The sequence below is a fragment of the Bubalus bubalis genome, chromosome 21 (genome assembly GCF_019923935.1).
Source record: "Bubalus bubalis isolate 160015118507 breed Murrah chromosome 21, NDDB_SH_1, whole genome shotgun sequence".
Taxonomy (NCBI): Eukaryota; Metazoa; Chordata; class Mammalia; order Artiodactyla; family Bovidae; genus Bubalus; species Bubalus bubalis.
Genome location: NC_059177.1, coordinates 29709939 through 29723580, shown reverse-complemented (window position 1 = coordinate 29723580; position 13642 = coordinate 29709939).

Below are 13642 nucleotides of genomic sequence, written 5' to 3'. Positions count from 1 at the left end.
AGGTCCATATAGACAAAACTATGGTTTTTCCATAGTCAAGTATGGATGTGAGAGTGGACAATAAAGAAGGCTTAGCACCAAAGGAGAAGGAAATGGCAACCCACTCCAGTGTTCTTGCCTGGAGAATCCCAGGGACAGGGGAGCCTGGTGGGCTGCCGTCTATGGGGTCGCGCAGAGTCGGACACGACTGAAGCGACTTAGCAGCAGCAGCAGTAGCAGCACCAAAGAACTGGTGCTTTCAAACTGTGGTGCTGGAGATGACTCTTGAGAGTCCCTTAGCCTACAAGGGGGCTTCCCTTGTAGCTCAGTTGGTGAGAACTTGGCCTGCAGTGCAGGAGACCTGGGTTCAATTCCTAGGTTGGGAAGATCCCCTGGAGAAGGAACTGGCAACCCACTCCAGTAATGTTGCTATCAAATCAGTCAATCCTAAAGGAAATAAACCCTGAATATTCACTGGAAGGACTGATACTGAAACTGAAGCTCCATAACTCTAGCCATCTGATGGGAAGAGCTCACTCATTGGAAAAGACCCTGAAGCTGAGAAAAGTTGAAGGCAAAAAGAGAAAGAGGTGACAAGAGGATGAGACTGCTAGATAGCATCAGTTCACTGGACGTGAGTTTGAGCAAACTCTAAGAGATAGTGAAGCACAGGGAAGCCTGGTGTGCTCTAGTCCGTGGGCTTCCAAAGACTTCGACACAACTTAGCAAACGAACTACAACAACAACAGTATATGCAATAGAATATTACTGAGCCACAAACAAGAATGAAATAATGCCATTCAGCAACATGGGTGGATCTAGAGATTATCACACTAAGCGAAGTAGTCAGACAAAGAGAAATATTAAATATTATCATTTATATGTGGAATTTTAAAAAATGATACAAATGAACTGATTTACAAAATAGAAAGAGACTCACAGACATAAAAAACAAACTTATGGTTACCCAAGTGGAAAAAGGGGAGGGATACATTACAAATGTGAGAGATTAACAGGTATATAATACTATATGTAAAATTAATAAACAATAAGAATCTACTGTATAGCATAGGGAACTATATTCAATATGTTATACAAAACTATAATGGAAAAGAATCTGAAAAAGGATATATGTATGTATATATTCACTGAATCCCTGTACTACATACCAGAAAAACCCTAAATCAACGATAGTTCAATTAAAACACACAACTCTATAGAGTGAGTACTGATATTTACATCTCACAAGTGAGAAAACAAAGACCCAGAGAAGGCATGGGCTTGGCCTCAGAGGGTTTTGCTCATCTTTAAATCCTAGAGAAGAATTCGAGTTCTGCGGTCCTTTGTGCTACCTCTTTCTTCTCTGAGGCCCTGTGGAGTGATCTGCGTGTGCCTAAATTTGGCCCAACATTTGCAGATGGCCACAGGTGAGGTGAAAGTGAGACCTCCGAGAGGAGAGTGAAAATTCAGGGGAAGGATTACTGGGACTCAGGTGCATCCCACTTCTCCCACTCCCTTTCTTCCTTTGTTCTTTTCATTAGTCCTCATTTTGTGAGTATTTTCATGTCACATCCAATCAAATTTTATTTTCTCCTGAGTTCTTTGTTCCTCCTTTTTAGGATTTCACGTTTGTTTGTTTGAGGCGTGCTTCCCTACAAATGAAAAATGTTCTCAAACATACCATCCATTGAAAAACCTCCCACTGTAATTATGAAACACTTCCATGGTGCCATCATTTGATCTTGTCTAATCCCATATTCAAAAGCCATTTAGAAATGGGTTTTCTCATTCATACCTTAAATAGTTAATCTAGCCGCATTGTTTGGTTATTCTTGTTTGATTGAGTCTCTCTGTTTTATTATACTGAACTTATTTAAAAGCTTCTGTTTTATAATTGTGTGGGACTTGGGGGCAATTCATTCAAAGGTCTGTACCCTATAAATAAATTACTCTCCTTTTGCTACTAACATGAACCGGTTCTATTGAAACCAGGGGGGAAAACGCAAAAGAAAGCTGAAGACACAGCTTTTGTTAAAGTGAGGGGAAAAAGCACAACTATTCTGTTTAGAGAAGACCTTTAAAAACCCATAGTGATTGTATAAAAGGGAGCAAAAGCAGTTTAGGAAGAGATGAAATAAATGGTAAACAATCGTACCTCCAACATAGAGAATGCGTCATTTCCTCATTTAAAAGAAGGTGTTAGAAGTCAAGAAAACTGGTGTCAGTCTTAAGAAAAAGAACAGAGGTTGGCTTTTTTTTTTTTTTTTTCTGTATTTTGCGGCATATGTAGTGGCCATCCTGTTAACTAGCTATACTTTTAAAAATAACCCCATGAATCAGGTTTTAAAACTCTGGAAACCAAGGAGAAAGAGAAATAGTTCAGATCTGTGTAATTTGCACATCAAGTAACTGCGCTTGAAATTTTATTCCAGGAAATATTTACAGATTGCTTTCTTCTGATATTGGACTTCCCTGGTGGCTCAGATGGTAAAGTGTCTGTTTACAACGTGAGAGACCTGGGTTCGATCCCTGGGTTGGGACGATTCCCTGGAGAAGGAAATGGCAACCCACTCCAATACTCTTGCCTTGAAAATCCCATGGATGGAGGAGCTTGGTGCAGGCTACTATCCATGGGGTCGCAAAGAGTTGGGCACGACTGAGTGACTTCACTTTTCTTCTGATACCTGAGAATAAGGACAGATTTCACTATTGTTTTAACTTGGAAATTGTTTCTGCTTGTAAACATCTGTGTGGAAAAAGAATGGGGTCAGTACTTTTCATAAACCATGTGATTTGACAGGTGTCCAATGCATAATTACCCTGGCATTACATATATGTTATGGCAAAGGATGGAGATGATATTTCTGATGAAATTGTATCCAAACACCTCACTGTACCAAATTTATGAGAATTAGCAAACAAATTCAATGTAATTGGAGAACTGGTACACTTCTATGGAGGAGGTGGGTGCAAGGCACTACCAAGAGAGGAGAAATGAAGAAATTGTGATCCATGGTTTTAAGCAATGAGACTCCTTTTAGTTGACTCATCCAATGTGAAAATAAAATGAAATATCTTCTCTTCTGCAGTCAAGAAGATAATTAATGAGCCACTCATTTCTAAATGAAGACCTAAGGGAATACAGCAACCGGTCTTGAATTTTAAAAGAGAAAAGTGCTTACATGTTTCAAAGAATACCAAGTAAAAAAAATCACCCCATTAACATTTGAATTTGAGTTCTTATTCGTTTTTAAATGAGCTGTAACCCATGCCGTATGTCTCCTTGAGTGCTACTCATCAACTGTAATTACCATCTTTGGTAAAGTAAGGAGAAACGGGAATATTTTTCCTTTAGTTTTCCTGCTATGTGCTTTCTTTTAGATAAAGCCAGATGGACAGTGCATTTGAGTGAGTGAAGTCTCTCAGTCGTGTCCCAGTCTTTGCGATCCCATGGACCATAGCCTACAAGGCTCCTCTGTCCATGGAATTTTCCAGGCAAGAGTACTGGAGTGGGTTGCCATTTCCTTCTCCAGGGGATCTTCCCAACCCAGGAATTGAACCTGGGTCTCTGGCATTGCAGGCAGACACTTTACTGTCTGAGCCACCAGGGAAGTCACCCTGGTGACTTCAGATGGACAGTACATTTAGAGCCCCTCAAATATAGGTCAAGGGCCTCAAGGTGAATCTGTAGACCACTGTTAACCCTTAGATTTCAGGGTTTAACCCTTAGATTTCAATGAAAAGCACCTGAAATAGGGAAGGGTTTTAGAAAGAAGGTCAGCCAAAAAGAGGCAAACATCCATCCTTGGATTTCTTACCAACATTTTCAGGCAGTGGCTCAGATGATCTTTATTGATGATAACAGTTAACATTTACTGAGTGCCAACTGCACGCCAAGTACTTTATGTGCATTGTCTTCTTAAATTCTTATCCCAAATTTTGTGTTAGAGATAAGAATACAGGGACGATTATTACTCTCATTTTACAGATGGGTAAACTGAGGTTGAAAGAGTGAAAGTTCCTTGCCAAAGATCTTACAGCGGATACAGGCAGAATTCAAATCCATGTCTGTCTAACGGTTCAAGAGTCCTTGTCCAAACACTGCTTCTGTCCAACTGCATGTGCCAAAATCATTAGTGTTGGAGGGATGTGACACAGCCATCAGCCAGGCTCAGGGATGTCCCCCTGAGTACCGTATGGCTGAATGAGGGTCACTTCTCAACTCTCTGTGCTTCAGAAAGGGTCTGACCAGAACCAAATAGGTCAATTTTATCTTTGAAAAAGAGGGAAATTTTCTTCGCAGTTCTGAAAGATCTACAGATGTGTACATCTCTTACTGATGCCAAGCAGAGCCCTGTGGGGCTCCTGGGCATGGAGGCTTTTTTTGTCCCCCATTTCATGTAGGCAAGACTCCAGCCTCCATGACCTTCTCTGAGTTCCAAAGGTCAAAATGAAGTGAAGTGAAGTTGCTCAGTTGTGTCTGACTCTTTGCGACCCTGTGGACTGTAGCCTACCAGGCTCCACCATCCATGGGATTTTCCAAGCAAGAGTACTGGAGTGGGTTGCCATTTCCTTCTCCAAGTGATCTTCCCAACCCAGGGATTGAACCCAGGTCTCCAGCATTGTAGGCTGACGCTTTACTGTCTGAGTCAGTAGGGAAGTCCTCCAAAGGTCAGAACAGTTGCTAATCAAGAAAGGAGCAAACAGGAAACCAACTGAGTTAAGAGTAAAGAAACCAGAGAGGCTCATCAAGGTTAGCTGACTGACCACCTAAGACCCTGCACACACCCTCACCTTGTCAGAAATGCCACTCTTGAAACTTTGCAAAAGAAAGAAGAATGCTAGACTGTTACTGTTTTGATCCTTATCACATCCCCCTGCCTGAATATATAATTTCCCCTATTCTGACTATATGATCACAAGAAACTGTGGAAAATTCTTCAAGCAATAGGAAAACCAGACCACTGTACCTGCTTCCTGAGAAACCTGTATGCTGATCAAGAAGCAACAATTAGAATGGGACATGGAACAATGGATTGGTTCAAAATTGGGAAAGGAATATGTGAAGGCTGTATATTGTCACCCTGCTTATTTAACTTATATGCAGAGTACATCATGAGAAATGCACAAGCTGGAATCAAGATTGCCAGGAGAAATACCAGTAACCTCAGATATGCAGGTGATACCACCCTTATGGCAGAAAGTGAAGAGGAATTAAAGAGCCTCTTGATTAAAGTGAAAGAGGAGAGTGAAAAAGCTGGCTTAAAATTCAACATTCAAAAAACAAAGATCATGGAATCTGGTCCCATCACTTCATGGCAAATAGATGGGGAAACAAAGAAAACAGTGGAAAACAGACTTTTTTCCTTGGGCTCTAAAATCACTGTGGACAGTAACTGCAGCCATGAAGTTAAAAGACACTTGATCCTTGGAAGAAAAGCAATGAAAAACCTATACAGACTAAAAAGCAGAGATATTGCTTTGCCTACTGAAGGTCTGAACAGTCAAAGCCATGGTTTTTCCAATAGTCGTGTACGGATCTGAGAGCTGGACAATAAAAAAGGCTCAGCACTGAAGAGCTAATGCCTTCGAACTGTGGTGCTGGAGAAGACTCTTGTGAGTCCCTTGGACTGCATGGAGATTAAGCCAGTCAGTTCTAAAGGAGATCAGTCCTGAATATTCATTGGAAGGACTGATGCTGAAGTTGAAGCTCCAAAACCCTGCCCACCTGATTCAAAGAGCCAACTCATTGAAAAAGACTCTGATGCTGGGAAAGATTGAAGGCAGGAGGAGAAGGGGATGACAGAGGATGAAATGGTTGGATGGCATCACCGACTCAATGGACATGAGTTTGAGCAAACTTGGGGAGACAGTGAAGGACAGGGAAGCCTGGCGTGCTGCAATCCATGGGGTTGCAAAGAGTCAGACAGGACTTAGCAACTGAACAACAACAACAACTTCAATTCATGTGCTGAAGCCCTAATTCTGTTACAGAAAATAAGAGTCACAATATTTATTTAAGGTGGTGAGGCCAGTTTCATGCAATGAGGGGTTTGCAGTGAAGGAAAAGATCAGCCCAGTGACAAACACACCAAGGACATGTGGAGATTTACAGACAAGGACTTTGGTTGGGGGGTGGGGGGGAGTGGGTGATGTAGAGGATTATTAGCCCATGGAAAACTACTAAAAGTCCATAGGGATTTTTGCTAGGCCCACTCAGTAGGATCTTTGCCAAAGACAGGACCAGTAATAAGATAGCCAGGATTGGATGGAGGAAATGGATCATCTATCAAGGGTGAGAGATTTTTGCTAAACTGATGCCACAGGATTCTTGCTAAAATTATACTAAGTAGGCCAAGGACAAAACCCAAGCTCAGGGTTTTGAGAACTTAGTGCAGCCTGACTAGAGTTTAGTTAAGGAGTCTTTGTCAATGCCCAATATCTCAAAATATGAGATTCAAATGAGGCCCTTAGGGTGGACCCCAATTCAATCTGCCTGATGTTCTTACAAGAAGAGGAAATTTGGACATGCAAAGAGACACCAGGGACACACGTGCACAAGGAAAAGATCATGGGAGGACAAGGCAAGAGCAGGTGGCCATCCACAAGTCAAAGAGAGAGGTTTCAGAATAAAATCAACCCTGCTTTTGTAACTGAGCAAGACAGAAGGGCGCGACAGAGGATGAGATGGTTGGATGGCATCATTGACTCAATGGACAAGAATTTGAGCCAACTCTGGGAGACAGTGAAGGACAGAGAAGTCTGGCATGCTGCAGTCCACGGGGTCCAAAGAGTAGGACACGACTGAGTGACTGACCGTGATCATGATTCATGATCTCAAATCTCACATCTCTTCATATCTAGAAAATCACTAAATCCCTTCATGGTGACATCAGCTCCTTGTGACTAGCAGAAAACCTCTTGTAAAGTAAACGCTCAGTTGCACTGAACACCCTCCCCCCTTCAATGAAATCTTATATATTGACCTTCCCCAACTGCCTCTTTGGAGCTGTCTCTCAGAGCTATCTGAGGTGCTGCCTCCTGGGCTACAGTCCTCATTTTGTCCCAAAGAAAACTTAACTTGTCAACTCTCAAGATGTGCATCTATTTTAGTCAACAGAGTCTTCCCAGGACAGGCCTTCCCCCATAAGCTCTGCTTTAGCTCCTCTCTGAAGTACCTGCTGCTGCTGCTGCTAAGTCGCTTCAGTTGTGTCCAACTCTTAGACCCCATAGCTGGCAGCCCACCAGGCTCCGCCGTCCCTGGGATTCTCCAGGCAAGAACACTGAAGTGGGTTGCCATTTCCTTTTCCAAGGCATGAAAGTGAAAAGTGAAAGTGAAGTCGCTCAGTCATGTCCGACTCTTCACAACCTCATGGCCTGCAGTGTACCAAGCTCCTCCGTTCATGGGATTTTTCACGCAAGAGTACTGGAGTGGGGTGCCATTGCCTTCTCCCTGAAGTACCTAGATAGCAGTATTTGAGGCAAATTTCCTGAGTTGTTTTGCAGATGTGAAAATCAAATGGAAGAACTACTTGATAACCATGAACACACAGCACCAGGCCTCTTGGAGCCTAGGGACTGATAAAATTAACCCTGTGACTCCACCCTGGTACTTCACAATCAGCCAATCAGAGAATCGTGCACAGAGAATCCATCACAGACCCTGCGAGCCTCCTCCCCACCTGCTCTTTAAAAATGCTTTGCAGAAACCCTTTGGGGAACTCATCTCCTTGCATGGCCTTGGAATAAACCTTTCTCTGCTTCAAACTCCAACGTTTCAGTTTGTTTGGCCTCACTGTGCATCAGGCACATGAACTTGAGTTAACACTCTCACTTTGATCCTGAACTTCCTGCTTCCTGAACTGTGGAAAATAAATTTATGTTGTCGAAGCCACCTAGTCTGTGATACTTTGTTACACAGTAAAACCAAGCAGGACCCTGTGGTACAAAAGCCTCTCTGTGTCTCTCATTTCTCGTTTGCAGGAAAAGGTTTAAGCTTCCTATCCCTGCCTTGGGTTTCCAAGGGCAGATAAAGCAGCACTGTGGCACCCTATACCAATGCCACAGGTTTGGAGCCTTGTACCAAGGTCACAGGACAAAAATCTCTGGAGTTGACCAAGCCCCATAGCAACTGTTGCCACAAGATTCCAGATCTAAATCAGTCAGATTCCAGATTCCAGATCTAAATCTCTGACCCCATATTAGGTGAAATACCCCACTATTACTCACCCTATAGCATCTGAACCAATCATCTAATGCCACCATTTCAGTAGGAACTTTCTTTGTCTTTAGGCTATAAAAATTGGCTACTAGCCTAAGAAAGTGTTTGGCTCTTCCTTGAGCCAGCTCAGTGTTCTAACAGTGTCTCCCACTCTAATAAACTTCATTCTCCTCTCACTCTGCCTCGTGTCTGGAAATTCTTTTCCAACCTTCTCAAGGACCATGACAGTTACTAGTTTGGGAAGGGGCTTCCCTGGTGGCCCAGTGGTAAAGAATTCGCCTTCCAATGCAGGACATGTGGGTTCGATCCCTGGGTCAGGAAGATCCCCTGAAGAAAGGCATGGTAACTCACTCCAGTATTCTTGCCTGGGAAATTCTATTGACAGAGAAGCCTGGCAGGCTACAGTCCATGGGGTTGCAAAACAGTCTGACATGACTTAGTGACTAAACAACAACAACAATTAAGGGAGAAAGGGATTGCAGAAAGGAAGGAAAAGCAATAAAGAAGCAATAATGCAGTGATTAAGGCAAAGCCCTAATTCCTCAAGGGATATACATAACAATATGATGAAAAACCTAGACAGTGTATTAAAAAGCAGAGACATTACTTTGCCAACAAAGGTCTATATAGTCAAAGCTGTGGTTTTTCCAATAGTCATGTATGCATGGGAGAGTTGGACCGTAAAGAAGGCTGAGTGCCGAAGAATTGATGCTTTTGAACTGTGGTGTTGGAGAAGACTCTTGAGCGTCCCTTGGACTGCAAAGAGATCAAACCAGTCAATCCTAAAGGAAATCAGTCCTGAATATTCATTGGAAGGACTGATGCGGAAGCTGAAGTTCCAGTACTTTGGCCACCTGATGCAAAGAGGTGACTTATTGGAAAAGACCCTGATGCTGAAAAAGACTGAAGGTGCGAAGAGAAGGGGGCAAAAGAGGACAAGATGATTGGATGGCATCACCGACTCAATGGACATGAGTTTGAGCAAGCTCTGGGAGATGGTGAAGGACAAGGAAGCCTGATGTGCTGCAGTCCTTGAGGCTGCAAAAAGTCAGACATGACTGAGCAACTGAACAACAACAAATGATGAATATCTTTGATTTGTTCCATAGGAACTAAGGTCCCCACCTAGGTGGAGTATGGTAACTTCAGGCTGAGAACAAAGACACAGACCCCAGCCTGGCTGGAACCAGAAGGCTGATGTTTGAGATCCTGAAATATCATTCTGTTACCTCCCCACCAACCAATTACAAAGGGAGCCATGCATCCTGCAGCCCTTAACCCAATATTGCCTTTAAAAACTGTTCCCTGAAAGTCATTGGGGAGTCTGGTCTTTTGAGCATGACCTGCCCATTCTCCTTGCTCAGCCCTTGCAATAAACCTTCCTCTGCTCTGAACTCTGATGCTTCATTTTGTTTGGCCTTACTTTGCACTGAGCACACAAACTTGGGTTCTATAACAGCAGCCCAAGCAAAGGAACACAGTCTCTGAATACCAATTTTAATGAGCATCTTTAAGTAGGAAAGAGAAATAACTGCTTAAGAAGAAAAAGAAAAAAATTTGAATATATTCTGCTTTTAGATTTAATAATTTAGGCCTTATAAGATCTTTAAAAATAAGAGGAATGAACTCTATTCGACCAAAGTTTCTTCAGAACAGGGTCCCCAGCTGAGCTCCCTGATCCTGCTGGTTTTGAGGGATAAGTCCTCCATCTTATGAGATCTTTCCCTATTGCTGGGCCACATGAACAATAGGAAAAGACAAATCTGTATCATAAACACACTTAACTATTTTACAGAAATAACTTACAGGGAAAAGAGCAAAACACTCCCTCTTATTACCAAATGATTGCTTCAGGAGCATTTCCTTCATAAACTGTCATCAAATATCTAACCACAAAACAAAGCTATTAAATTGCATCAATTTCTAATCAAATTCAGAGAAACACAGGAAGTCAAGTGCTCTGGGTCATAATCTCAGATTCATCATTAATTGTAGAAGTAAACAGTAACTAGTAACAAGGTGAGTCACATTTCTTCTCTATGTCAATTCCAAATCTAGACTATAAGACTAATAACATATTTCCTAAACTAATATTTGGTAAGTTATTAAAGTGATGAAAATAGTTGTGAAATATTTAGATGGGCAATGGGCTAGCAAGTATAAGGCGATAATACATGTAGCATTTTTCTAATGGCTAATTTCTACAAAACAAACCTTTGAAAATAAATTAAATCCATCTAGACATATCCTCAAAAGAATCTTATAAAATATGTATTACAGGTTTTTTTTTAACCTATTACATGAAGTAAATTGTGTGACCTCTTACTGAAATAACATATTACTATACAAATTAATGACCAAAAAATAACACAAACCCAGAAGTTTTTCATAAATCACTTGTGCTGCTTGTACACGATTTTCTCAAAGGTGTAAATTCCCTTCCAAATTTCAGAGCAGATACTCTGAAAATTTTGTATGTTAAAGACTACCAACCCAAACTTTGTCACTCTTACTCATAGCAACACCCTTTCCACCCATTGAGTTTATCTTTCCACAATCTCTAAGAGCATCTAAGCCTCCTTTTTCTTTTTAAGAAACTCAGCTTCCTGTGAAATTCAATTATCACCTGCATGCAAACTGTACCCAAAGTTATATGCCAAATTTTGACATTGCTGAAGCTTTAAAACTCAGAGTGTGTGTGTGTTTCACCTCTCCCCTGCGCTCCTAGGGTCAAGAAGTTCATTGAGGAGATGGTTTCAGGAAGTGGGGAAAACAGTAGGCGAGATGGAGAAGGGAAGGGAGTTGATAAAAGGTATGTAAAAGCAGGCGACTGGAACTCATCCCACTGGGGACCTCTGGGGAGCAGTCTAGAGCACACCCCCAAAGCTGGATATTTATCCACATCTCCCATCATATACTGGTTAATCAATGCCATCAGCATGAGCCTTTTTTCAGCTCCTTTTTCTCCGTCACTCTTCTCATCCATTCTCTTATCAAAGCTGATGGGGTCTTACCTCTCTATACTGACTCAGCTTCACATTTCCGCTTTTCCTCCCGCATCCAAACTCATAAGCACCTTGGGCAGAGTTCTGTGAATCCTCTTTGCTGGGAGCCCTGTCTCCAGTCCCAACCTGGTGCCATCTTGGCTATGCACTACAGTTCAAACACCAGTGACAGAATGTTATTTTTTTCTCTTGCTCAAGTGGTACAACACTGCATATTATATTAGAGCCAAAAGATCTGACCTAATCTTTCCTTTTTGCCCAACTTTAACCCCAGATAATCAAATCTACTTGATGCCTTTTGTGGGATCTGCACCATCTGGCTGGAGCCTGGCCCTTTCCGGGTTATACTATACCATTCTCGCTGTATTTTCTACCAGTCAGCCATATTTGCCTCCTGTGAGTTCTTGAACTTGTCAAGTTCCTTCCAACTCAGGAGTTTTGCACACGCTATTCCCCCACTTAGTCTGCAACATTTCTCTCGGTTCTTCACTTAAGCCTCCCTGAGTTGGAGGGGTGTTTAATTAAGACTTTCTAACTGATTCTCCTGTACCCAGCCTCCACTCCCTGTGCTCTGACAGTTCAAATGCCTTGTTACACACTTGTATAGCCTGTTTTTCTCCTTCCTACCATTTCATGTGATTGCAGTTAATTTATTGATTAATTGCATTAACTGATTATTACATTTTAAATTTCTGCTTCTCCCAGCAGGCTGTAAGTTTTAAGAGTGCCTGCACTGCTCACCCATGTATCCTTAACACCCAGCATGATGCTTAGCACATTACCAGTGTTCAAAACATATGAAAGAATGAATATTATGCAAATCACACTTTCTAGCTCTGAAGGTTTTGATTTCTCATCCCCTGATGGCTTCCACCCTCTTCAATTAGATAAAATATTTTGTAAACAACTGTGCTCAAGAAATATTGCAGATGGATCCCCCAACAAACAATCTGAGAGGGCTCTGTGTAAACGTAAAGGGTAAAATGTTACAAAATCATTATCATTCTTTATCCATCATCAAAACATCACATTGTGCAATATTTGCAAACTAGATCTAATGAAACAGTAATATTTTCAGGGACTTGATAACAATGCTGGCAGTAGGAGCCTATAGAAAACAAGATGATTCTGTGATCTTGTTAAAGCTTGTGTTTACTCCCAAATTTAAGAAGAAATGCAAGCAGCGCTAATAGAAGTTAGGCGGTATGGTGGTGACTTAATGCTTTGGAAATTTAGGGGACAGGTGTGACAGCCTATTGTGTCTCAGAATAAACAGTTTCAATAAAGTCATAAAGCATAAAAATGGGACGAGAATTTTATTTTACTTAATCTTATTTGTTAGAACTTAACACTGAATAAGTAGTGTTGGCTGAACTATAGGAGTTTAAAAATTCCCCTTTCTCTATCATGGGTCCCAAGAGAAATATATCCATTTGTTCCATCACAAATGTTCAGCTGTAGATTTGAGGGATAATAAAAGCTCTGGCCTTGCTATTCAGTTATTCAGTTGACAGGTAGAAAGATTTAGCTATCCAAATGGGCTTGTAACTCAGAAATGTAAATATATGTTTATTTTAAAGGATAGCCATGTAATTTCAAAACAGACTAGTGTCAATCTAAATTTTTATTATGACAGTGGCAATTTGGCAATTATGTAAAAAGCTGTAAAAAAAATTGGCAGTTATAAATTCTCTTTTTACTTGATAGTCTTGATTATGCCTTCTGAGACAATATGTTCTTAAAATTTCTACACTAAACACAGAGAATGAATCATTGCAAAAAGGGTTACAATGGGACAGTTATAAATATAGTATTTTTGTACTGAATTATGTTTCTAAGAAGAGTTTAATGTATATTTTATAGTAGAACTACTTCAAAAATATGTATACATCACTAAAGGGAAAGCCAAAATAAAAGCGAGCAGTGTATTATCAATTTCTGGTAAAACTTTAAAATGCTGTCATTAATTATAGATGGAGCACTTTTCCTGCAATATATTCCTATTTGTTTGACACCTGGCGGGGCTGGGACCAATTTATTCACATTCTCTGTTACACGACATTCAGTCCCTGGGGCCATTATTTTCAAGGAAAACCAAGCACCGTAACTAGAAGCCTACATGAATGATTCATAGTAGAACACTCTAGAACATGTCACTCAATGGTATATGCTGATTGTCTAATCCAGCTTGACAGTTGAAGCTGCTGTGGCATCAGGAGGAAGTGATCCATTTACCAGATCCTACAGATAAGCTAAGCCCTTTCAGCAGCTGTGGAACCCAATAGGATTCCCTTGTCTGCAGGAAGTATTTGCAATGCTATCTTGACAAAGCATTTCCTGAAAATACATACACACACACACACACACACACACATACACACACACACACAGAGAATACAATGGCTGCTTATCTTTGGCATCTCCAGTTTAGTAGTGA